Source organism: Myodes glareolus, chromosome 14 (genome assembly GCF_982192425.1).
Source record: "Myodes glareolus chromosome 14, mMyoGla1.1, whole genome shotgun sequence".
In the NCBI taxonomy this organism is placed as follows: Eukaryota; Metazoa; Chordata; class Mammalia; order Rodentia; family Cricetidae; genus Myodes; species Myodes glareolus.
In genome coordinates this window covers 65518425-65541880 of record NC_142039.1, presented here as the reverse complement: position 1 = coordinate 65541880, position 23456 = coordinate 65518425, and the positions used below count along the sequence as shown (strand labels likewise).

General features: G+C 43.5%; 1 long non-coding RNA gene across 1 annotated transcript in view; it reads left to right on the top strand.

Moving 5' to 3' along the window:
- The window catches only part of LOC125399579 (uncharacterized), a 100593-nt gene extending 88558 nt beyond the window's left edge, over nucleotides 1–12035 (top strand). Inside the window, exon 3 of the long non-coding RNA XR_015004978.1 lies at nucleotides 11350–12035. This is a non-coding gene — a long non-coding RNA (uncharacterized LOC125399579). The remainder of the gene's footprint in view (nucleotides 1–11349) is intronic.
- The last annotated feature ends 11421 nt before the right edge of the window (nucleotides 12036–23456 follow it).

The window sequence follows — 23456 nt, the reverse complement described above, 5'->3', positions numbered from 1 at the left end:
CCTCTCCTTCTTCAATGTTGTATTCTAGTCTTGTGGTCTAGCACCCATGGATTACAGTTCCATGAAACTCAGCTAGCTCTTGGTAACACACATTGGCTAAGTCTCATGCATGGCCTTTGGGATATAGTTTCTTCTTTCCTTACCAAACACAGAACTTGCCAGCATATTACTTAATCAATGAATAATAAATTAATACTAATTTCTTGCCCAGTAACTAGGAGACGGTTAGATTACCCTCATAACAAGGTTTACATTGGTCTGCAAGGAAGACATGTCTTTGTTGGCTACAAGAGAGAAGGAAGTATTTGTCTTCAAAATAGGGGAAACAGCCACTTTACCTGAGCACAAGGTTTCATGGCCATCTGAGATTTTGAATATTATTGCTTGCTTTAATGTAAATATAACAGGATCGACTTTCCCAAGAAGGGTTGTGACCTTAGGAGAACAAGGGTGGAAAGTGTATCCCTAGAGACCTGTGGCCCTCACAGTTACGTTCCAGGGCCATCGGCTTCGCCCTCGCCTGCAGAGGTGAGGCTTTCTCCAGCAACGACTTGGGTGAGACATTTGCTAGTCCGTCTTTTCCTTCCCTTGTTCTTCCACAGATGTCAGACCCACATCCCAATCTGAAGGACCTCTTGCCTCCTCCCCCTGCGATTCACGTCTCTCATACACTGAATTTGCTTGAGGCCCTGTAACTGACCCAGGAATCCTCCTAGGGGCTTCGCTTTTCGGGAACAAACATTAAAGTCGGGAGGGAGAGGTGGAGCGTTGGCAATGGAGGGGCATCTGGTCTTGTGAGACACTCTGGACCTCGGATGTCCTCTCAGCATGACCCCAAACTGAAGCAAGAGCGACAACCCTCCCCACTCCGCATCCATGACTCACTGAGTAAATGCTGCCACCAGGGAAGGATACAGCACTAGGCAGTCAGCTCCTGTTAGCTGAAGGCAATGCCCAGGGAACGACCCAGCTGTGAGCCATTAGCAGCAAACACTCCCAGCAGCAGAGGGAATAAATGCCCAGGTTCTCACTGGGGACTTCAGCAACCCAAGGCTGCTTCTACAAGAGCAAGCTGGAAACTATTGTTACCGTTAAAGAATACAGATGGCAATCCCTGCCCCCTTCACAGAGACAAGACATCACCTTTAACAGAGATGTGCAGGTTTATCAGAGTGCATTGCCTTGGCTAAGAAAGATATTAACAATTGTTCAGCCCTGTTTAAGTCAGAAACGATGTCAAAATGAAGGGACACCTCTATTTCGAGTGTACACAGTGTTCTCTCTCAGCAAGCACAAACAGCAGTAATTACAGCCACAGTCTACTGACCACCAGCAGACATGTTTCTTACAGTGTGGATGATACTTTCTGCATTCAGTTCCCAGGAAACCTGTATACAGGGTTATCTTCTCTATTGAATGGCTCAACCCACTGCTGATTGGAGAGCGGGTGGCTTTTCTGACAGTACACAGCCAAGCAGCAGCGTACCTGGAATCAGACCCAGCTCTTGTTGGCTGCAAGAACAGTTTCCCTTACACCCTCCCCTGCTTTCAAACCCACATGGAAATTGGAGTTCCCATTAAAAATGTTTTCAGGAGCCACCACGCACTTCATTTTGAAGGAAAGGCAAAAGCTATAGCTTCAGAGCCCTTTGCTGTAATGATCAGACGCATTGATAGCCACGACTATGTGATAATGGCACAGGTGTTCGATGCAAGGGTAACAGATTTCATCTGAAGCCCGGGAAGCTAGTCTGTGAAATGTGTGCTCTCTGCCAGTGTGCGTTCACTAAGCTCCCTTGTCCCACAACATCTCTGTTCTTCCACCTGATTATATTCTCGCTTGGCAGTCAACATCTGAAGTGCTGTGGGCACACACACACACACACACACACACACACACACTCTCACACACACTCCTCCCTCCCGCCAGCCTTCAATTATCAGGATGCAGCAGGCTGTTAAGGGCTTTTATTCTTTTTCTACCTTGAACCTTCTGGCGGGTTGCTTATATATTCTTTACCCCATGAGCTAACAAGACTGTCTATGAGCAGAGGTTGGTGGGCAGCCAGGTAGAGGCTGGGAGAGCTGTCTGCTAGGAGGGTGTCCTTTACAGAACAAAATGTGGTGCACCCATTGCTAAGGGTTCCGTTTGGATAGGAGTTCGGCCATCACATCAACGTCTTCGGTCAGCTAAACCTGCTGAGCTGTTCTCCTGTTCTGTAGGTGTTTCCTCCCCCCTCTGTTTTATAAGGAACCCTTGCTCCCATTTTAAAAGGCCTAATGATGATGGTAATCTCTTCCTAATAAAAGGGAGTTGACGGCAGCCTGCTTGTAGAAACCAATGCGCTGAAAAGCGTCTGGGGATGCAAATGACTGAGACCTGTGTGCAGAACAGCAGCGTGCAGCTGGAGAAGAGAGAACTGCCACACCCCGAGAAGGCCAGAGGTGATGCTACCTGACAGGTGCAAACACAGGTCCTTCCTACTCAGAATCTGGAAAACCACCTACCCTACTCTCTACCGCACACCCTGTGTGGGACCCTTAACCTAGCCAATCCATTTCCTCCTCCCAACTAGTCCTTTTTCAAGCCTTTTTCAGTCTGTTCCAGTGGTCCAGTGAGTTGAACAAGGGTTGCTTTGCAGAGAGAGGGGAAGGGTTAGGATCATGGGGGAATCACGGGAAACTTGGCAGTGGCTGCACCACCAAATAAAATGACTCTCCTTCCCCGGAAATTGTTAACTGCTTCTGTCCCCAGGGAAGGGTGGGCCCTCAGGAGTCCCTCCTTCGCTCGTACTCCCCAAAGCTGACCTAATTCCTCAATAGAACAGAAAAGGGTGGGGCATACATAAGCAGACGGGGACCGTCAGTATCTCTCTCAACCTCCCAACAAGCAATTGTCCCATCCAACAGACCACTCCCAAGTCACCCCAGGCAGAGTCCCTGAATGACCTGGCTAACTGATTCCGTATTGTGTACACAGCAAGATTTTCTATCCACTATTAAGGAGCAGAAGACAGGCTTTGACACATTCAAGTGTGTGCGTGTGTGTGTGTGTGTGTGTGTGTGTGTGTTTTAACCATGTTGAGACATAAACAGAAGAATTATGTGTTTAATCAACACAAGCAGATGTCAAGGAGTGCAAAAATATGCCTCTTTTAAAGTCAGTATGTCTGCGTGTCTGCGCCGGCATATGCCCGGAACATGTGTATTTTGAGTGGTAAGCAAGGAAGAATGACTAAAGGGACAACAAAGCTCGTCCCTAAGAATGGTCTTCTTTTAATGCCTGTTGTGTTGTATGCGAAATGTCGCATCCATCCAGGAGGCTGGAGAGACGGCCGATGTGACCTGAGACAACATGGCAGCACACGCTGAGCCGGGGCCCTATGTCGCCTGCAACTGCTTTTTTCGTGGAAATACATATAGTGCAAGCTTTCCCTCGTGTAGAATAAGGTCATACCTAGAAACACACCTCAGAGAAGAGCGTAAGTGTAGAACTGGGTTAAACGGAGACAATAACTTTTTTTTTTTCCTAAAGACAGGGCCTCACTGTTTTAGCCTTGGCTGACCCGGAACTTGCTTGTAGGTGAGCAAGCAATTCTGATGCCTCTGTCTCCCAAGTGCTGGGATTAAAGGCATACGCCACCACATCAGGCTAAACTGAGAAAATCTCTTTTAAATAGGGACGAAATTAAGCTGGGAACTCCTGAGCGAGCAGAGGTGTGACAGATCATTCTAGATAGTACCATGGTAAGGACTGAAGATGCTGAACTTTCCCACAAGAAAGGGGGGGTGTGGATTTGGCAGTAGTTCAGAGAAACATCCTTCAGGCAGTTTGGAGCAAAGGGAACCGATATGTGAGCAAGCAAGAGATCCTCGTCTGTCTCGCACTGAGTTAGGCACTGCATACATGTTAACATTGTTTAATCTTTATGGTGGCTACGTGTGACAAGAGCCCTATTTCACATTTACCAAGGGGAAAACTCTCAGGTGACAGGTTAAGTGTTCTTCCGAGGATCATGTCACACAACTAGTTTCTAACCACGCTCTGATTTCTGACAACTGGGACCCACTTGAGTATCAGGGACAGAAAGCACACCTGAGCCAGGTTAGGGGCAGGCTACCTGCAGGAGTCTTCAGGGGGTTGATGGTAAAATGTCTTAATCATTGCAAGAAAAGAGGAAACAAGTTCTCGAAAGGAAAGGGAATTCTCCAGAACTTTCAGAGGTGTCAGCTTGAATCGGACACAGGCTGAGGAGTTAAAAGTTTCATCTGGAGAGCACAGAATAGGGAGATGGCAAAAGATTCTGAAAGACTTCTGTAGGCTTTTAAACAACCGTGACAGCCTTCACTCAGAGCTCCTTTAAAGAGCAGATGTGCAGCCAGGCAAAACGTTCAAGATCAGCCACAGTACACCTGGAGGGCACATTTTCTCGAGGTTAAGGGAGCCATCATCAATAGCCAGGTCCTCTGGATAATGACGGTGGAGGTACTCCCTAGCACCACAGCCAGTGCTTTCTCAGAGCTGACCCGCGTCCTTTTTGTTTGACCATTCCCTATTCTCCTGAACTCCTAAGAGGTGTCTGCTAACACCCCACATCATGGTTTGAGGCTCCGTCTTCATTAGGTTTCTATTATTGCGAAGAGACGTCATGATCATAGCAACTCTTATAAAGGAAACCATTCGATTCTGGTGGCTCACTTCCAGTTCAGAGGTTCAGTCCATTGTCGCGGTGGGGAGCATGGCGGTATGCAGGCAGACTGGTGCTGGAGCCTTGACTGCAGCAGGACCATAGACCTTGGCTCAATAATAGCAAAAAGAAAGACAAGAGTCATCCCAAAGAAAAAGCAGTCAGGGACAGTCAATCCCTCATTGCCAGAACCAGAGGCTATAATTAGCACAATAATCAGCCAGATCAGAAGGACAGCAAATTTAAGTGGCAGAGATGGTTAATAGAACAAAGTGCCACCAAGAGGGAAACATACAAGAAAGCAAGGGTGCTGTTTATAATCGTAAGTACCGGAGTACCAGGACACAGGGATCTCAGTGAAACATCATGACATTGATTCAGCAAATCACTGTTTTCAGGAAAGAAGAAATGGCTCTGACCTATGAAGAGCAAACAATGATACTCTTGTAAAGATTATACCCAACCCTAAGTTCACTTCCCTGTGTACTATTAGAACAAAGACATCTAGGTTATCAGGATGTCTATCAGCCAGCCACACAGATCGATGACATCAGCCAAGTCAAGCCTATAGGGTAGTCTAAGCCACGGTTGGCAGCAATGCTTGCTGCGTTGTGGAAGGATTCATATCCTTTACTGTCTGAAATAAGCCCTATAGAGATTCAAAGATTTGTTTCAACTAAGTATTTAGGGGTCCAATAGTCAGGGTATGCTGGGATACACATTAAAGATGAATTTTCTCTTCTTGCACTGCCTTTCATGAAGAAGGAAGAATATTATCTGAACAGAAGTCCCATATGGATCTTAACGAGAACACATTCCTCATCTAAGACGGCCAAACAGCGGCTGAGAGCCCTTACTGTTCTTGCAGGGGACTCAAGTTTGCTTCCTAGCACCCGCGTCAAGAGGCTTAAAATTGCCTATAATTCTAGATCCAAGGGATCTGATGCCCAGTTCAGGCCTCCATGGGCACACACAGGCACATGGCACACCAGGGAAACAAACAATCCTACATATTTGAGAAGATACTTGTCTGACCTGTGTGCCAAAGATCATGGAAGTCTGCCAAATTTGCGCGGTACATGAACAGAAAAGGATACGGATTCAAGATGCAATTCTAGCAAACTTGCCTTTTGGAACAAGTGATTCTGCAGGCTTATCTTATGCACGTATCTCTGGTGGGAAAAGACACGCTATAAAGCTTATGGGAATTCAAAGTATGGGAGTGGGGTATCGCAAATGCAGCAAAGGAGGAAGGCAATGGGGAGTTCAACACATTTTGAGAAATACTCCCTGGCTGGTCCCTAGACCTAGGCATGGAAAGAATGCAGTGAGCAACAAATTAATGGGTACTTAGAACTTCCCATGATGCACTGGACCTCATTAAACCTACCCAAACGTCAAAGATGTGCTTCCTGAAACAGCTGGCTGAGAGATGAAAGACACATGTGCGGAGCTGAGCAAGGTCAGATGACACACATGGGCCAGCACACGACCAGCTCCCACCTCAGCCTCTGCCCCGTCCCTCTCCCGGTTTACTCACAGATGTACAAGAACCCCTTCTACAATTGACAATGGAGAAGGAAACAGCTTCAATTTGTTTTCGGACAAGTCAGCCAGCTCCATGAGTGAATCCGAACATAAATGGTGGCTGTGCCATAGCAACTCTCAGGAGCAGCCGCTCGGGGAAACCGGCTAACAGACACTAAGTAGTACATCTTGCCATCTACCTTGTGCAGACAATAAGGGACTCAAGCACAAATATATACAGACTGCTCAACCGTGGCTAATGGCCTGATCATTCAACTCTGGTCCTAGCGGATAAAGAACTAGGAGATCAGATCACATATTTAGGGTGGGCATATGTGACTAGCGCATGGGGCAGCATGAAGTGCATGTTAATGCCTACTAGACAGAAGTCACACTAAACAGTAAAATAGTCATCTTTCAGGGGAAAGGATTGGCCTTCTCACATAACTGCATACAGTGGAGTCTTCACAATGAGCATATGACTGAGCAGCCATGCTTACAGAGACAGGGAAGATGGAAGTGCCCAACACTTTTCAAGTCAGTCTAGCAATATTGCCTCTCCCAGCCAGAAGTCAGTGCTGAAGTCCTCTTACAGGACAGGTCGAAGAAGCCAAGTGGGTACTTCATCTTGTCTTACATATGTTGGCAGTTTCATTCCACAGCTGGATATCTAGCTGAAGGATGGTTTTGATGCTTTCACCAGTGGAGTTTGAGGCAGCATCACTAACAAGGGCGGTCAGATGTGTGATTCATGTGCCTAGAGTCCCACAGCAATTGTGTGAAGATCTGTGCCGATTTGGGAAAACCTTGGCAAGGGCCTAGAATCGTAGGTTCCCTTGGTCATGTTACAAACCACAAAGTGTACACGCACCAACCTGAGATGCCATCGAAATTACTTCCTTAAGGTATAGTTGACGCAGCAGCTCAGAGCCAACACCCTCCAGTGGTAAAGTGCTCTTTTCCAGGCTGCCTATGCACACTGAGTCAGATATTTCTGAAAGGTATTGTTACTATAACAAAAAGAGGCCATGGCTTTATACACTTCTACTCTTAGAGGTCTGTTGTGATTCAGATCCCCGCTACTCTGGGTTCCCAAGTATTAATGCCCTTATCCCCGCCCCACCCCCAGGAGCATGCACTCATATCAGGGGTCACAGCAAGTTTCCTTTCCTTTCCTTTCCTTTCCTTTCCTTTCCTTTCCTTTCCTTTCCTTTCCTTTTCTTTTCTTTTTCTTTTTCTTTCTAATTCTTTTTTTTAAAGATTTATTTATTTATTTATGCACTATCCTGCCTGTAGGCCAGAAGAAGGCACCAGATTTCATTAAAGGTGTTTGTGAGCCACCATGTGGTTGCTGGGAATTGAACTCAGGACCTCTGGAAGAGCAGTCAGTGCTCTTAACCACTGAGCCATCTCTCCAGCCCCTTCTTTCTAATCCTGTACTACCTTCCCTGCCCCTCTTTAGGTCAAATCCCCACCCCTGTTTTCCTCCTTTCCGGCTTCATAGCACTGACTGCCCTCTCTAGAGCCCCTTCTCCATGACTTCCCTCACTGTCTCTTTCTATTGTTCTGGCCTTTGCAGTGACTTCAGGTTGTATATTCAAATCTAAGGATTTGGATCCACCAATAAGAAAGAACGTGCGGTGTTTGTCTTTCTGTGTGTGTGTTAGCTCACTCAATATTTTCTAGTTCCATCCATTTGTTGGTGCCTTTCACAATTTTATTTTTCTTTACAGCTGAATAGAATATCATCATACATATGTACCACATTTTTATTACTATATCACCAGTTGAAGAATGTCACATGCCGAGGAGCGGTATAGCTGGGTCATATGATAGATCTGGTTTTAGCTCTCTGAGAATTCTCCACACTGATTCCCACAGTGGTGTCAGCCTGCCATCCCCCCTCCAACAGTCAGTGGGATTTCCCCCTTCCCCCCATCCTTGCTGTTTTCTTGATCTTAGTTATTTTGACGGATGTAAGATGAAATCTTAAGTAGTTTTTAATTAGCATTTTTCTGCTTGCTAAGGGTATTGTAGTTTTTAAAAGATTTTTTTTTAAAAAAAATATATTGCTGTTCAGATCCACGGACTACTTATTAGTTGGGTGATTTGCTATCTTGGTGTTCAATTTTACTTAGTTTCTTGTATATTATGAACATTAATCTTCTGACAAATACAGAGCTGGCAAATATTTTCTCCCATTCTGTAGGCTGCCTTTATGTCAATCAACAATCTCCTTCAAGACACAGAAGCTTTTTGATTTCATAAAGTCTCACTTCTTGATTATTGTTCTTATTTCCTGGATGATCAGAATCCTACTCCAGAGTCTGCACTTGAACTTAGACCCTGAAGTGTGCTGCCAGCTCTCTCTTCTAGACGTTTCAAAGTCTAGAATTGAACACTGAAATATTTGATCTGTCTGGAGTTGGTTTTGTGCAGGGTGATATATATGAGTCTAACTTTATCATACCATTTATCAGGGATGCTGAATTTCCCCAGAGATTAATTTTGGTATTTTTGTCCAATATAAGATGACTGTAATCATCTGCACTCATGTTTGGATCTTTTTTTTGTTTCATTGATCTGCATGTGTGTTTTTGTAACCATACCATGCTGTTTTTCTTACTATAGCTCCATAATATACTTGAAATCTGTTCATTTCTTCCCCATTGTTTTCGTTCAGAATTACTGTGTTTATCTTGGTATCTTTTGTGCTTTGATGTAAATTTTTGTATTTTTTTCTGTGAAGAATATCATGGAATTTTTATTGAGAGTAATGTAATTACTTTTGGTATAATGGTCATTTTCACAATATTAATTCTACAAAACTGTGAACATCAGAGGGCTTTCTATCTTCTATTGTCATTCTCAGTTTCTTTCTTCAGAGACTTAGGGTCTCACTGTAGAGGTTGTCACCTCCTTAATTAGCTTTATTCCACATTTTCTCTAGACTATTTTGAATTAAGTAATGTTTCCAAAATCTGCTTCTCAGCATGCTTGTACGTGGTATATAGAAAAGCTATTGAATTTCATGAGGATTTTGTATCCCACCACTTGCTGAAATTGGTGGTCATTTCGAAAAAAAAAAGTTCTTTTAATGGGATTTTTGGGATCTCATCTCTATAGTACGTCATCTGCAAATAGGGATAATTTGACTTCCTACTTTCTTATTTGTTCCCCTTTAGTTTCTTTTTCTTGTTCTATTTCTCCAGCTAGTGCTATAACACTATATTGAAAACCAGTGAGGACAGTGAATAGCCCTGCCTTATTCTGATTTTAGTCGGATTACTTCAATTTTTTTCTCCATTTCGGATAATGTTGGCCCTGACTTTGTCATATATAGCCTTTATTATATTAAGGCATGTTCCCTTCATTCCCATTCTCTCTAAGACTTTTGTCATGAACACATGCTGCATTTTCTCAAAGGTCTTTTCTGCATTTATTGAGATGTTCATGTAAGTTTTCAGTGATGTTGGTGTGCAGCTTTCTTTTATTGTTTTATCCTTAGGTGATCTTGGCAAAGTGATGCTGGGTTAGGAGCAGGGATTTGGAACCGGAGAAAATAATCTAAGACTTGTTGGCTGCAGTTCTTTGAAGGTCTGGTAGAATTCTGCTGTGAGTTCCTTTGCAGTTGGTGCTGTTGCCATAAAGCTTTTTCTTACTGTGTCAATCCCATTGGGTGTGAGTCTGCTTACGTGTTGATACTCTCTTCATCTAACTTTGGTGGTGTGGATAAATCTAGAAATTTGTCCATTTTTATCTTCTAGGGATTCTTCTAGGAATATGGAGCATATTCCATTATATTGTTCTTAGTTTCCAGCTGTCTGTGTGAGGGTTCCTTATTCATCTATGAATCTGGTCTCCTCTTTCTTCCTTTGGTTTATTGGGTTACAGGCCCATTAATTTTATTTTTATTTTTAAAGACTCAGCCCTTGGGTTCACTGATTCTGCATTGTCTTCTTCACTTCTATATCACCAAGTGCCACCTCTCTCCAGGCAGTTCCCAGCGACTCCCAGACAATGGTTAAGCACAGTGGCAGGGCTGAGTGGTACCTGGCATGGCACGCCTAGCTCAGAACTCCAGAAGCCTGTGTGCTTTGTTCCAGGGAATCTCATCAGCCTGTTTGGGGTTTATTCTCAAATTATTGATTAAGAATTTTATTCATGCATGTAATATGGTTTAATCCATTCTCTCCCCTTGAATTCCTCCCCCAGCCCCTATCACCACTTTTCCCTCCCAACTTCGTGTATTCTTAAAGCCACTGAGTTCACTTCATGCTGCCTGCACGTGCATGGTGCAGGACCATCTGAAGCACGGTAGCTTCTCAGTGAACACATGTCTGAGACTATGACTCATCCTCTACTTACGGCCACCAATTGGCAGTAGCTTTTCAAATCAAAATGCTTAAGACTTTGTGGGACTAAAACAACAGCTTGAGCTTTTTCTATCCAATTCCCCTTAATTTTTTTCTCCTTCACAGATGACAGATGTGCATGACAATCTGAACCTCACTGTCACATTCGATAGATATCAAATTATCAATCATCAATGCATCTTTGTTTTTCTATTTGTCTTTGTTTAGGTATGTGTATGTGTACCTGATTGACTGTATATGTGCCATATGTGTGCAGTGCCCTCAGAAGCCAAAAGAGGGCATCAGATCCCCCTAAATTGGAATTACAGATGGCAATCAGCCACCAGTGTGGGTGCTGAGAATGAAACTCAGATTCTTAGCAAGAGAAAGCTATGTTCTTAGTCACTGAGCCATTGCTCCATCCTCCCTCAAGACAGGTTTTTAACTTTTAATCCTGTCTTTCTGTTCTTTCCCAAGAGAACATAACCATCATGGAAAGGGAGTCAGAAAGTGCTGTTGAGAAAGGCAAGCGTGGAGCCATGGCTAACATACTGAAGACAGACTGCTTCACTGTTTCTGTTTGGAGGGTTCTAGGAGCCGTGCAACAGCCTCGGAGCTTTGTGTATTTGCTTCACTGCTGCGAAATTGTGTTGTGCTTGAGGTAGAAAACAAAAAGTTCTAAAACTAAAAAGGAGTTGCGGTTGATGGTTTCAAAGAGAATGGAGAAGTCAAAAACTGTGGTGTTATATTCTGTGTTTTGTTTTGTTTTGTTTTTTCAGATATGTTGGGCAGAGAAGAGTCAAGCTAGGAGAAGCAGCTGGGGACAGGAAAACAATGAAGTTGCTACTCTACAGGTGATGAGGAAAGACATTCAGTCTGCTAACAAGAAGTGTGATCGAGGCTGCACACTTTCCCACAGAGATGTATTTAAGACATCTGTGTCCAAGCCAGTCTAGTCCCCAGGAAAAGGGGACCTGAAACAAGATCTTGGTTTGGTGTTTGCGATGTTTATGAACACAACCTGAGCTGCGTTAGTAAGGCTCCTTAGGAAGGCAATTTCTAGCCACAGGGAAGGCACACCAACAACATCTTTGTTTATAATTGTCCAAGCAAAGGATAAAGGCACGAGATATTCTCCTAAGTGTCAATTCAATTCCAGAAGAATGCCTCACCATAGTGAAGTAACTATTTATCTCTAAGATTGTTTGGAGGATGTCGAGGGGAAAATACTGTTGACTGAGCCAACAGTGGGAAGAGGAGATAAGAGAGACTATTGGCAAAACTCAGGCCAGGATATAAACGTGTGCCTGCTCACACCCAGACGTATGATGCTCTCCATTAATTTAGGGATTTGCAAAGCAAATGGGCCAGATGTCATCAATAATAAACTTGTATGTTCTGGTCTGGTCCGCACTCACAGCCCCAGTAGGAATGAATACATATAAACAAAATATAACAGCACACATAAGATACAAAACAAATCTAATTGCTAATATTGTTGCGTTTGTAGTTAAATTTTGTATTAGAGTTTTCACAAGTTAAATTTTCTATTACAGTTTTCAATTGGAAAATTGAATTTTCCAATGAGACAAATTCTGCCTCACTGTGTCTTGTGATCATCATTTTTGTGGGCTGTGCCTCAACTGTTGCTAGGCTAAAATTCCCTGGCCAAAGCAGCCTAGGGAAGGAAGAGTTGATTCTGGTTCACAGTTCCAGGTTGTAGCTCATCATGGCAGGAAAGTTGCAGTGGACGAGCTGGAGTGAGCTTGGACCACTGTCAGAAAGTGAGGAAGGCTAGTGTTCTGAGTACTTGGCCCCATTTCTCCACGTCTATCAGTTCAGGATCACAGTTAGCTATGGAACGGCCCCACCCACAGCGGGAACCTTCTCACCTCAGATAACACGTTCTAGATGATTCCCCACAGATATGCTGAGAAGGCCATCTCTCTGGCACTTCTAGGTTCTGTATGTTGACAGGGAACACTAGCCATCAGAAGCTGAGAGAAGTTGAAATACCCAGAATCCAGAATGAACACCAAGAGGTGAGGTTTTTGCTGGATGATATAGCCCTGTAAGCTACCCTGCCTCTCCGGAATGTGTATCCCACAGTGCTGATTATGAAGAAAATGGAAAAAGTGTACTCAGACCTATTGTCAGGTTCCTTGCATACAGTAGGCACTTAATAGAGAGCTAGTAGTGGTTATAGAAGTGAGGCACTGTGGCAGTCATGGCTTACTGCAGTAGGAAACACGCCAGAAACAGGAATCGAAATGCAACATAGCCAGGAATTCTTATCAGAAACTTGGATAATACATAAAATTAATCCATTTGTCACAGAAATCATTACAAACTGGTTATTTTATTTAACTTCGATCCCACCTGAAATCGTCAATGCCATCCCAGTCTCCTGAGAAAGGCCCTGCAGCTGTTTTCAGCAGTTCAGTCGTGGTCTGTCTGTCGTACCCCAATGGCTGGGAGACACACAGAGCAAGATCAAAACACTTTCTGTAAACCGTACATTTGTTTGGCATTTTGTCATTTAAATGTTTTTATTTCTACATTTTACCTTTTCTTTCTATCAAAGGCAACCCAAATTCCCAGCATTCAGAAGGTGAAGGCTAAAGACCATGAGCTAAAAACCCACCTAGACTACATATAGAGAGGGTCTGCCTCAAACAAACAAAACCAAGGGAAGCATCTTCTTCATCTCCATATCTTTGTTCTTAGAAGCATATATATACTGCTATACATTTATAGGACTCATACTATAGACATACATATATTTGTCTTTACTCATTTTATGGTACACAGTGATAATACTTCTAAGTAAATAAATGTAGACATGACTGTTTAATAGCTGTATAGTATTTCATGATATGGACTTATTTCCATTTATTTAACCTTTCCCTGATGACAAGGATTGAGAGTTTTAAGATATTTTTTCCCTATAAACATACTTTAAGAAACATTGTTTCACTCTTTTTCTAACCCCAGTTCTAATTTATAATAGCCTTATATAGGGATGTTTGTTCCTATTAAGAGACAAGGACTATGAAAAAATAGCTGAGTCAATGGCCATGTGTTCTTTTAAAGCTGATGGTTTTTTCTAGAACAGCCTTCCTGATAGCTTTGCAGATTATACCGTTCCCTCCACAACCCCGCCAGCCACCATCCCCTTCATCCCCGTGCCTATTAATCATCAAGTTCTCTTTAATTTACCATTAACACCTGTGACCTGGAGCCTGGCTCCCTTGAGCATGCTTCTGTCTTGTTCCTGGCATTCGGGGGCTTTTCTGGCCCCAGCAGCTGTTGAAATGCAGCCCAGTGTGTGTATTTCTCTCTGACTGCTGCCTCAACATGTGATAGCCACCATTCAAGTTCCCTGTTCCACGCTCAGCTGCCCTTTCCCTGAAGAGAGATGGCCTTTTGCGTCATTTTTCTGTGTGCAACCTGAGCTCCTAGTACAAAAGAGATCTAAGAGATTATGCCTTCCTCTTCTCTCTCTCTCTCTCTCTCTCTCTCTCTCTCTCTCTCTCTCTCTGTCTCTCTCTGTCTCTGTCTCTCTCTCTGTCTCTCTCTGTCTCTCTCTCTCTCTCTCTCTGTGTGTGTGTGTGTGTGTGTGTGTGTGAAAGAGAGAGAGAGAGAGAGAGAGAGAGAGAGAGAGAGAGAGAGAGAGAGAAAGAGAGATTGGGAACTGAACTCAGACTTCATGCATGCTAGGAAGCCAGGCAAGTTCTCTGCCACCAAATTACCACCAAGTTACACTCTCCAGTCTTTTTTTTTTCCTTTCTATTTTCTGTCTTCCTTTATGTTATTTTATGTTTTCCAGAGGGTTCTCTACTTGAAAGGCTGTACTAAATCATCATCCCAAAGCAAGAAGTGAAAACAACACAGACTTAGCATGATCCTTTTTCACTAACAGCTTGTGTTCTTGGAAGAATCCCCCTGGGTCATTGCTTTCCTTAGAGCTCCAAGCTCTCAGTCCATGGCTGTCCAGGAGTTTGAATTAGCACCCTGCACTTGTGACTACCAAACGTCATTTGCCCGCACATGTGTTCAAGGGCATTTGCTTGTATTCATTACCTCTAGTGGGAAATTTTATCGCTGACTTTTAACAATGGTGCAGTTACTATTGTCACCATCATTATTATAACACAGAGTTACTTTATGGTGTAAAGCTACCCTCAGACTCGCAATCCTCCGGCCTTAATGTGGTGAAGTTTTGTTTGTGCTGTAACAAATAAAGCTTGCCTGAAGATCAGATTGCAGAGCAAGCCACTAGTTAGTCATAGAGACCAGGCAGTGGTGGCACACACCTTTAATCCCAGCACTTGGGAGTCAGGGGCAGACAGATCTCTGTGAGTTCAAGATCACCCTGGGCCTCACAAGGTTGATTCAGCTTAAAAAGAGAAACAGAGTCAGGCAGTGATGATTTACACCTTTTAACCCCAGTACTTGGGAGTCACATGCCTTAAATCTCAGCACTTGAGAGGTGGGGGCAGGAGGGGATAGGCTGGGTGGAAAGAGGAACATAAGGCAGGAGGAGACAGGAGCTTAAGGCATTTCAGTCTAAGATTTCGTAGAGACGGTGTTCAGTCTGAGGACTTGTAGAGATGGGATAGCCCATTTGGTCTGAGGATTTTGTAAGGTAAGACCTAGTTTCTGACCGCTCTGCTTCTCTGATCTTTCAGCTTTCGCCCCCTAATATCTGACTATGGTTTTGTTTATTATTAAGACCAATCAGAAATCGCACTACACCTTGGCCCTTCCAGAGCTGGGATCAGAGGAATGTGCCACCACGGTCAATTACACATACATCACGTGATCCTGCCACTCTAATCAGTACTTGGTCAGCCCTATAGAACCCAGAGAAACCTAGTGTTTTTCAAAAGAGGAAATCTAGTGTTTTTCTAAGGCTAAAGGGGAAATGCAGTCATTTGAATGATTCTCGTCTCTCCTTCCAAAAGTCTGTCTTTTCTTCCTTTTTCAGAAAAGAGGATGGAAAGAACTAAAATGGAGAATTTCAGAGCAGGGTGCCAGCTACTTCCTGTTTCCTAGCTTCTATGACACGGGGCGCAGAGAGTGAAAATGAATGTGAACCTAAAATAGGTCTTCTTGCTTTGCAATCTGTCTTTGACCTTGAATTATTTATGATTCTTGGAACAAGAGGGATCAAAATGATTGACATGATAAGAACCAAAAGGTTTTACTTCCACAGAAAGGTATTTTTCAAAAAATTGCTATGGATGAGCTGACCCAGCTGGGACAGGGAGCCTGGGTATAATTTCCTTTCTCCTCACGCCATGTTTTTGACCAGGCAGGCAGTGAATGGCTCTGTATGTGACAGACCGCTGGGACAGCACACAAGACAGTGATCTGCCTCAGACAGAACAGAATTGACAAACTATCACCTTGTAGAAATATAAGTACCAGAAACACAGTTGGAATTTTGATGGGTAATAATTATTAAATCTGAATAATTAAGCTTATCTATTCTTAGAGATTATCTGACCCAATAATTATTACCCAGAAAACTTAAGCATGTGTTTGAGATCCACACTTTATCATCAAAGATAAGCCTGTCAATTCCATCCCATTAGCTAGGCGTTTGTTACCGTCAAATGTTACTATGGATGAAGTGTGCTTCCCAGTTGGCAACCAAATACACTTAGAAGTTGTATGGATCATAAACTATCAAAATAACTTGTTACTTATATGCAGAACATCTAGCAAGCTGGCTTTTAAAGCCAACTAAATAATATTTCATTAATGCTCATGGTAGCAAATTCTCTAAGAGAAAACCAAATGATGTAAGCAGTGGTCCCACTGATTGTGCACACACAAAGTCGAGTGATTCACCTTCAGAATTCTGCTTAACCCATTATTCATCATGGTTCTGAGGAGCTGCAGGTGGAAGAGGCAAGTCCGTTGCCTGGCTCCCAGAGCTGTTGAGGATAGAGGTGGGATTTAAACCCAGATCTTCTAGAATCCTCTTCTTAGGCTCTGAACATGAGATGCATGTTCCAGTAAGAGAACTCACCGAAGTTCCAGGGACGGCCACACTGGTATCACTACTAGGGGTGAAAGCAAAGCAGTGACCGATACTCTCAAGATGTGTGTAAAGCAGAATTCTAAAGTCCAGGGGACTTTTAAAATAAATCAATATTTTAGTGCTTTTTTTTGTATGTGAGAGATAATTAAAATTGTGTTTCTCAACTCCCCAGGGACAACTTGTTTTTATTCTATTTATTCATTTTCTTACTGCCGCCAGGCAACTTTCAAAGATGGCTTGGAAGACCTCCAAGGTGGGGTGGAGACAGATAAAGCAGCTGAGCTGAGGCAAATGCCCTAGGATAACCTGGCGTTGGAGAGGTGATGTCACATACAGCTGTGGCAGCATCTGTCTTAATTCACCCTCTTCAGCCATCCAGCCAGGTGGCCCAAAGAACAATGAGAACATGAAGATATTTATAGGATATTGCTAAATGCATCCCTTGGGAGAAAATGATTCAGACCTGTGATGTCAGGCTGTGCACTAGGCCAGGGAACACCCATGGCTTCTGGTAACACGGTAGACACCAGTTACTAAGTCTGAACTTGAGAACGGGTCTGGCTATGTGGAAAACCTTCCCATAAGCCTACTCAAGAGTGTTCCTTGCTGCTTGACAGTGTGTACTTTGTTGGGAACTCAACTGATGGCGAAGAACTTGTCTCTGTAGCCACAAAATCATTCAGTTTGCCACGCAGTATACGCAGAGCAAATCAAGAATGAGAACTGAATTTAGGGGGACCAGGCAGAAGTATTTTGAGAAAACAGAGGCCTCAGAACTTGATGCCATCTTTGGTGTGGGCCTGTGGGGGGGGCAGTGACTGTTCTTCCAGCACTAGTCAATGGTGACATTAGCAGATATTATTTTTAAATGAAATAGAGGGGCTTGAGAGATGGTTCAGTTGAATCTGCCCCTTAACCTCTGAGGGCACCTGCACCCATATGTGTGAGCACGCACGCAAAACTAAATCTTTTAAAATGAAATAGAATAGGAAATAGAGTATATATTATTCATAGTAAAAGTTGGTGTCTTTGCACACAGGCATTGGAATCTGCGAGTTCTGGATGGCCGTGTGTCGTATCTCTTACAGGTGTCACAAATAACTGTGAACGGCATTGCTTTGTATCAGGGATTCACACGCTTCCCACTCAAGTCCCCTTTTTTGTCCATGAATTTTTTTCTGTGACCCTGCAAGTACTGGCACATAAAATAAGCAAACAGATCAAACATTTTCTGATAATGAATCACAATGTAATTTATTTTTTGAAATGATTCTATGCTGCACATAAATTTTTACCATCTATTAAAGATCAAAGCGAATTTGTATACTAATGAGAAAACATGCGCTTATTTGCTTAATATAATACAATCCAAAGATATACAAATGTGATCCTTATATGCTGAAGAGTGATGGTAGGGAAATATTAAATATTTATTTTCTCTGTAATTAGACCATTATGTTTCTATAACAGCAGATCACTCGCATGCATGATGAAAATGCTGCAGTTTATTACGTATTAATAATCCCGGGTCCTAGCCAAGGTCCGTCAAGTAGGGTCCACTGATGTGTGCAGTGCCGAGGCGGGCTGAGAGTAAGTGCACACACTGAATAGTCAGAACCGAGGCTGCAGTGAAGCAGCACAGTGAACTCCAGACTTGCTCCACATTTGATTTTGTATCAGTTTCTAGTCTTGTGCATTCAGAAACCGTGTCCTGGTGCTGACCAGTACAAGATCGGTAATTCTCATGACACCCCACGTTCACTTGCCTGACCCCATGTGTGGTTAAGCCCACAGTTTAAGAAGCTTTGCTCTAGATTAGAGGTTCTCAACCTGTGGGACTCATCTGTTTCAGTGGTCAAATGATGCTTTCAAGGGATCACCTAAAACCCACTGGAAAACACAATATTTATATTATTTATGTTATGATTCATAACAGTAGAAAGATTATAGTTATGAGGTAGCAACAAATTGTTTTGTGGTTGGGGTTGTCACAATATGTGGAACTGTATTAAAGGGTCACAGCATTAGGAAGGCTGAGAACCATTGGTCTACGTGAAGTGTAAAATGGCTTCCACTTCTGAAACACTGAGATTCTGTGGTTATTCACCTCATTTGGGACTTTAGTGGCATCTAGAGTAACGTTTAGCAGTGCCCAGGTTTCCAATATGTTGCCTAGAGATGGCTGTAAGTGGCCTCATGGTGGCTAATGTATCAGGTTTGGAACACATGGAACCCAGAGAGGCCGTTCTTAACCTATCTTGTGTAATGCTTTATCTAATAGGCGAGGCACGTGCTGGACAACAACACACATGTCAGAAACAAAATGTAATACAAAACCTTGTCACCAAGGGTTATGCCCAATGGCAGAGGGTCAGTGGTCTCCCACACAAGATGAAAAGAATGGTGGTCAACCTACGGCCAGTGCTGCACATCTTCGAAACGACATGACATGCCTTTCAACTCCCTCACTCTCACAACCTCTTCATTAACTCTCAGCATCTCTCTTCTCACTCTTCATGGCTGAACAGAGTAAAATACAAACACATACATACAGGACTTGCTCAAGGGCCCACATTTGAACCAAGCCAGACTCGAACAGGGCTAGCGTCATTTGAAAGCCTGTTCTAATATAGTGCAATGTCTCCAAAACTACATAACTCTCCTTCCCCAATTGGGAGACACAAATATTGCCAAGGGCTTTTGGGAAAGGCCGTTTGACACTTCTTTGAGATTACTGAAAGTTCTGGAAGTTTGTACCTAAATATTATAATTGGAAATAAAAGGCACTGTCTTTCTCTTTTGCTCTCTCTCTCTCCTGTCCAACCTTCCCCCCCTTTTCCCCTTCTCTCCCTTTCCCTCCCTCTCTCCTTAAAACAGAGTGAGGAAAACAAGAGAAAGATTAAAGGTTATTGAGGTCCCCAAGACCAGGCAGGTCTTCTAGAGTACCTCTTGAAAACAAAGGGAGAAAGGGAGCTGCTGGTGGTGGCCACAGACTCTCAGACAGCTGGAGTGTTTCTGCATGATTTAGCCTCGTGGAACGAGTCTGTCATTTCTAAGTTTGGGGAGGAGAGATGCAATGAAGTTCACATTAGCTTGGGGTTATCTCTGTAATTATTACCCTTCGATGCCCGTAATATTCAACTCAAAAACCTAGATAATCTGCTCATTACTCAAAGTGTAGACTCATTTCAGGATGCTGAACATTTCCACACAGGGAACACTTCCCTTTATTTCTCTCCCTCTCTCCCTTTCTTCTCTCTCTCTCTCTCTCTCTCTCTCACCCTTGACTCTCTACCAGGCCCCAATGGCATGTCAATGAGGGCAACTGTGCATGGGGACCATTCTCAGACCCTTAGTTTTTGGTTCATTCAAATTTCTGTTTGGGGCACTCCCCCAAAACACTGGGGACACAGGACAGATGTGCAATCCAACCAGGAACATCTGGAGAGTTTCACCGAGTGGGCAGAGTGACCTCTCTTCATTTGTGGAGACAGAAAGTCTGTTTCGGGATGGATGGGTGGGAGCTGCAGTAAACCAACCATGGGATCACATTTCTAGGCATGAGATGAATGGCGCTGTTAGCACCAGTGCCATGTTTTAAAGACCCGGTTTGGACAGTAAGTTGGCTTGAAATAAAATATGCAAATTCTGGCTGTGATTCCAATGCCCTGGTGAGATGGTTTCAGAGCCCAGGGGGAAAGGACAAAAGGGGTCTGGTTCTCTCCAATTCGAGTAACGAAACAGCAGCTGTTCCCATGGGCAAGAAGTACAAATGGCTTTGCGCAGAGACAGGCTTACAAGGAATCCAGACTAATCTTTGTGAAACTGTGCTCTGAACAGTGGTGGTGTTAACAAGCATTTGCTAAGACAGTTGCTTTTCTCCCCACTCACTGGGATTTCAGAGCCCAGAAAATGCCTCCTGCCGTCTCTTCTCTCTTCACTTCCATTAAGGGAGGAAAGAAAGCCACTCCAAAACTCTGCAAAGATGTGACTTCAGAAAAGCAACTCTTAAGTCTTGTTTGAGGCATTGGCTGTAGATTCTGCCCAGTTACTTAGCCCAACTTGAGAGATAGCACTAGCCCATAGGGACTGCAGAGAACAGATATACTCATACCGTAGTGTCCCTCGGGTGTTGGAGAGCTTTGCATATGTTCTACACATGTTCTCATGCATGTTTGGATCACTTCTAAATTAATTATAATACTGATTAAAACATGAGTGCCATGTAAGAAAGTATTATACTGCATCCTTCAGAGTTACAAGAGAAAAGTTTGCACATATTCAGTTCAGATAGAAATTTTTTGAACCCATTTTTGTTAGAAGCATAATACAGAAACCATGACTAGGAAGGGCCACCTGACTTGGATCTGCTCTTTCTTAATATTCAGGTAATGAGAAAGAACTTTAAAAAGTCCTCTCAAAGTCTCAGCTGTCTATTTTATTTGTGGTTTTTGATTCCTTCCTTCCTTCCTTCCTTCCTTCCTTCCTTCCTTCCTTCCTTCCTTCCTAGGAAGGACCTTTCTGTTTGTAGCATGAGGGCCGGCTTGTTGGTGTTTCCGTCCCGCCCGGTACCCCAACAGCCAGCAAATCCCAAAGAGAAATTACACACAGGACTCCATAAGGTTATAAACTGATTGGCCCATTAGGTCAGGCTTCTTGTTAACTCTTATAACTTATATTAACCCATTATTCTCATCTATGTTAGCCACATGGGCTCAGTACCTTTCTCGGTGTGACAGCTTACATGTTGCCTCTTCGGTGGTCTGTACAGGAATGGCTGAGAGAGAGCTTCTGCTTCCAGAATACTCCCAGTCTCTTTGCTCCACCCTACTTCCTGTCTGGCTTTCCCACCTATACTGCCTGCCTGGCCAATCAGCGTTTTATTAAAATATGATTGACAGAATACAGATAATTCTCCCACATCTGTTTCTGTTTGTTTGCTTGTTTGTTTCAAGACAGGGTTTCTCTGTAGCTTTGGAGCTGTCCTGAAACTCACTCTGTAGACCAGGTTGACTTCAAACTCACAGAGATCCATCTGCCTCTGCTTCCCAAGTGTTGGGATTAAAACAGTGCAACACCACTGCCCGGTGGTTTTTGTTTTTCTTGAGATGGGGTCTTAACAGTCTGTATCCCTTGCTGACCTTGAACTCATCATGTAATTCAGACTAATATGGACCTCAGTGTAATTCTCTTGTCTCAGTTTCCCAGGTGTTAGGATTATAGGTTTGTGCCACTGTGCCTGAATTTTCTTTTCTTTTCTTTTCTTTTTTTTTTTTTTTTTGTTGTTATTTTGTTTTACTTTTTGTTGCTTGCTTGGTTTTGGAATTTTTTTTCCCCTTTTTGTTTTTACATTCCAACCAAAGTTTCCTCTCCCTCCACCCTCTTTCCAGTTCCTTCATCCCACCTCCTTGTGCCTCAATCCCCACCCTATCTACTCCCCCTCCACTGTTTCTCTTCAGATACAGGCAGATCTCCCAAGGAAATCAGCTAGTTATGGTATATCAAGTTATAGTAAGACTATGTATCTCCTCTTCTGTTAAGGCTAAATGAGCCAAGCTGGTAGGAGGATTGGGTCCCAAAAGCAGGCAGCAGACAGAGACAGCCCCTGGCTCTCAGTGCTAGAAGTCTCACATGAAGTCTAAGTTACATGGCTGTAACATATATGCAAAGGATCTAAGTCAGTCCCATGCAAGCTCCCTGGTTGTTGGTTCAGTCTCTATGAGCCCCTGTGAGCCCAGATTAGGTGATTCTGTGGGTTTTCATGCTGTGCCTTTGAGGATAAAGAAAATATGATATAGTTACACAATGGGTATTACACAGACCCAGAGAAGCTAAGTAACAAAAGGGGCTCAAGAAGGAGGATGTATGGGGCTGGAGAGATGGCTCAGAGGTTAAGAGCATTGCCTGCTCTTCCGAAGGTCCTGAGTTCAATTCTCAGCAACCACATGGTGGCTCACAACCATCTGTAATGGGGTCTGGTACCCTCTTCTGGCCTGCAGGCATACACACAGACAGAATATTGTATACATAATAAATAGATAAATATCTAAATAAATAGATAGATAAAAAGTTTTTTTAAAAAAGAAGGGGGATGTACGAATCTCTGTAATGGGGAAATAGAGTAGACCTTGCTAGTGGATGATGGAGGGGCCAGGAAGGTGAATGAGGATGGGTACAGGTGGGGGATGATGGAGGAGAATGTACTGGGAGAGACAAGTGGAATCCAGGGGCAACTCTGGGATGAGCTAGAAATCTGGAACAAGGGAAACTCCCCAGAATCTATGAGGGCGACTGGAGTTAGGGAGCCTGAACCAGCCACCTTCTGTAACCAGGTAAGACATCCAATGGAGGTACTGGGACACCAACAAACCCTTCAGCCTACACTTTTTTCTACCTCCAAGATGTGCTGGGTTAAGGACGGTGTAGGAATTGTGGCAGTGACCACCTAATGAATACTTCAGCTGGAGAAACCATTCCTTGGAGGGAGCTCACCCCTGAGGGCCAGGACCCAGAGATCTAGAACAGAACCAAATGTGAATGGCAAAAATCCCTGGATTTTTTTAAATGCAAATATTTTATTGCTTATTTGAGAATTTTATGCAATGCATTTTTATCATATTCATCCCCAACTCTTCCCCTTAATGCCTCCCAGATCCACTGTTACATCCCCTGCCAATTTTCATGTCTTAAAAAAATAAAGAACCAGCAATCTACTGGCTCCAATCTGTACTTTCCATATACGCCTTGGTGTGGGTCCAGCCAATGGCTCAAGAGCCACTTCATTAAAGAAACCACCCCCACCACCACCAGAAGCCATGAGTTGGCTAAAGAAGC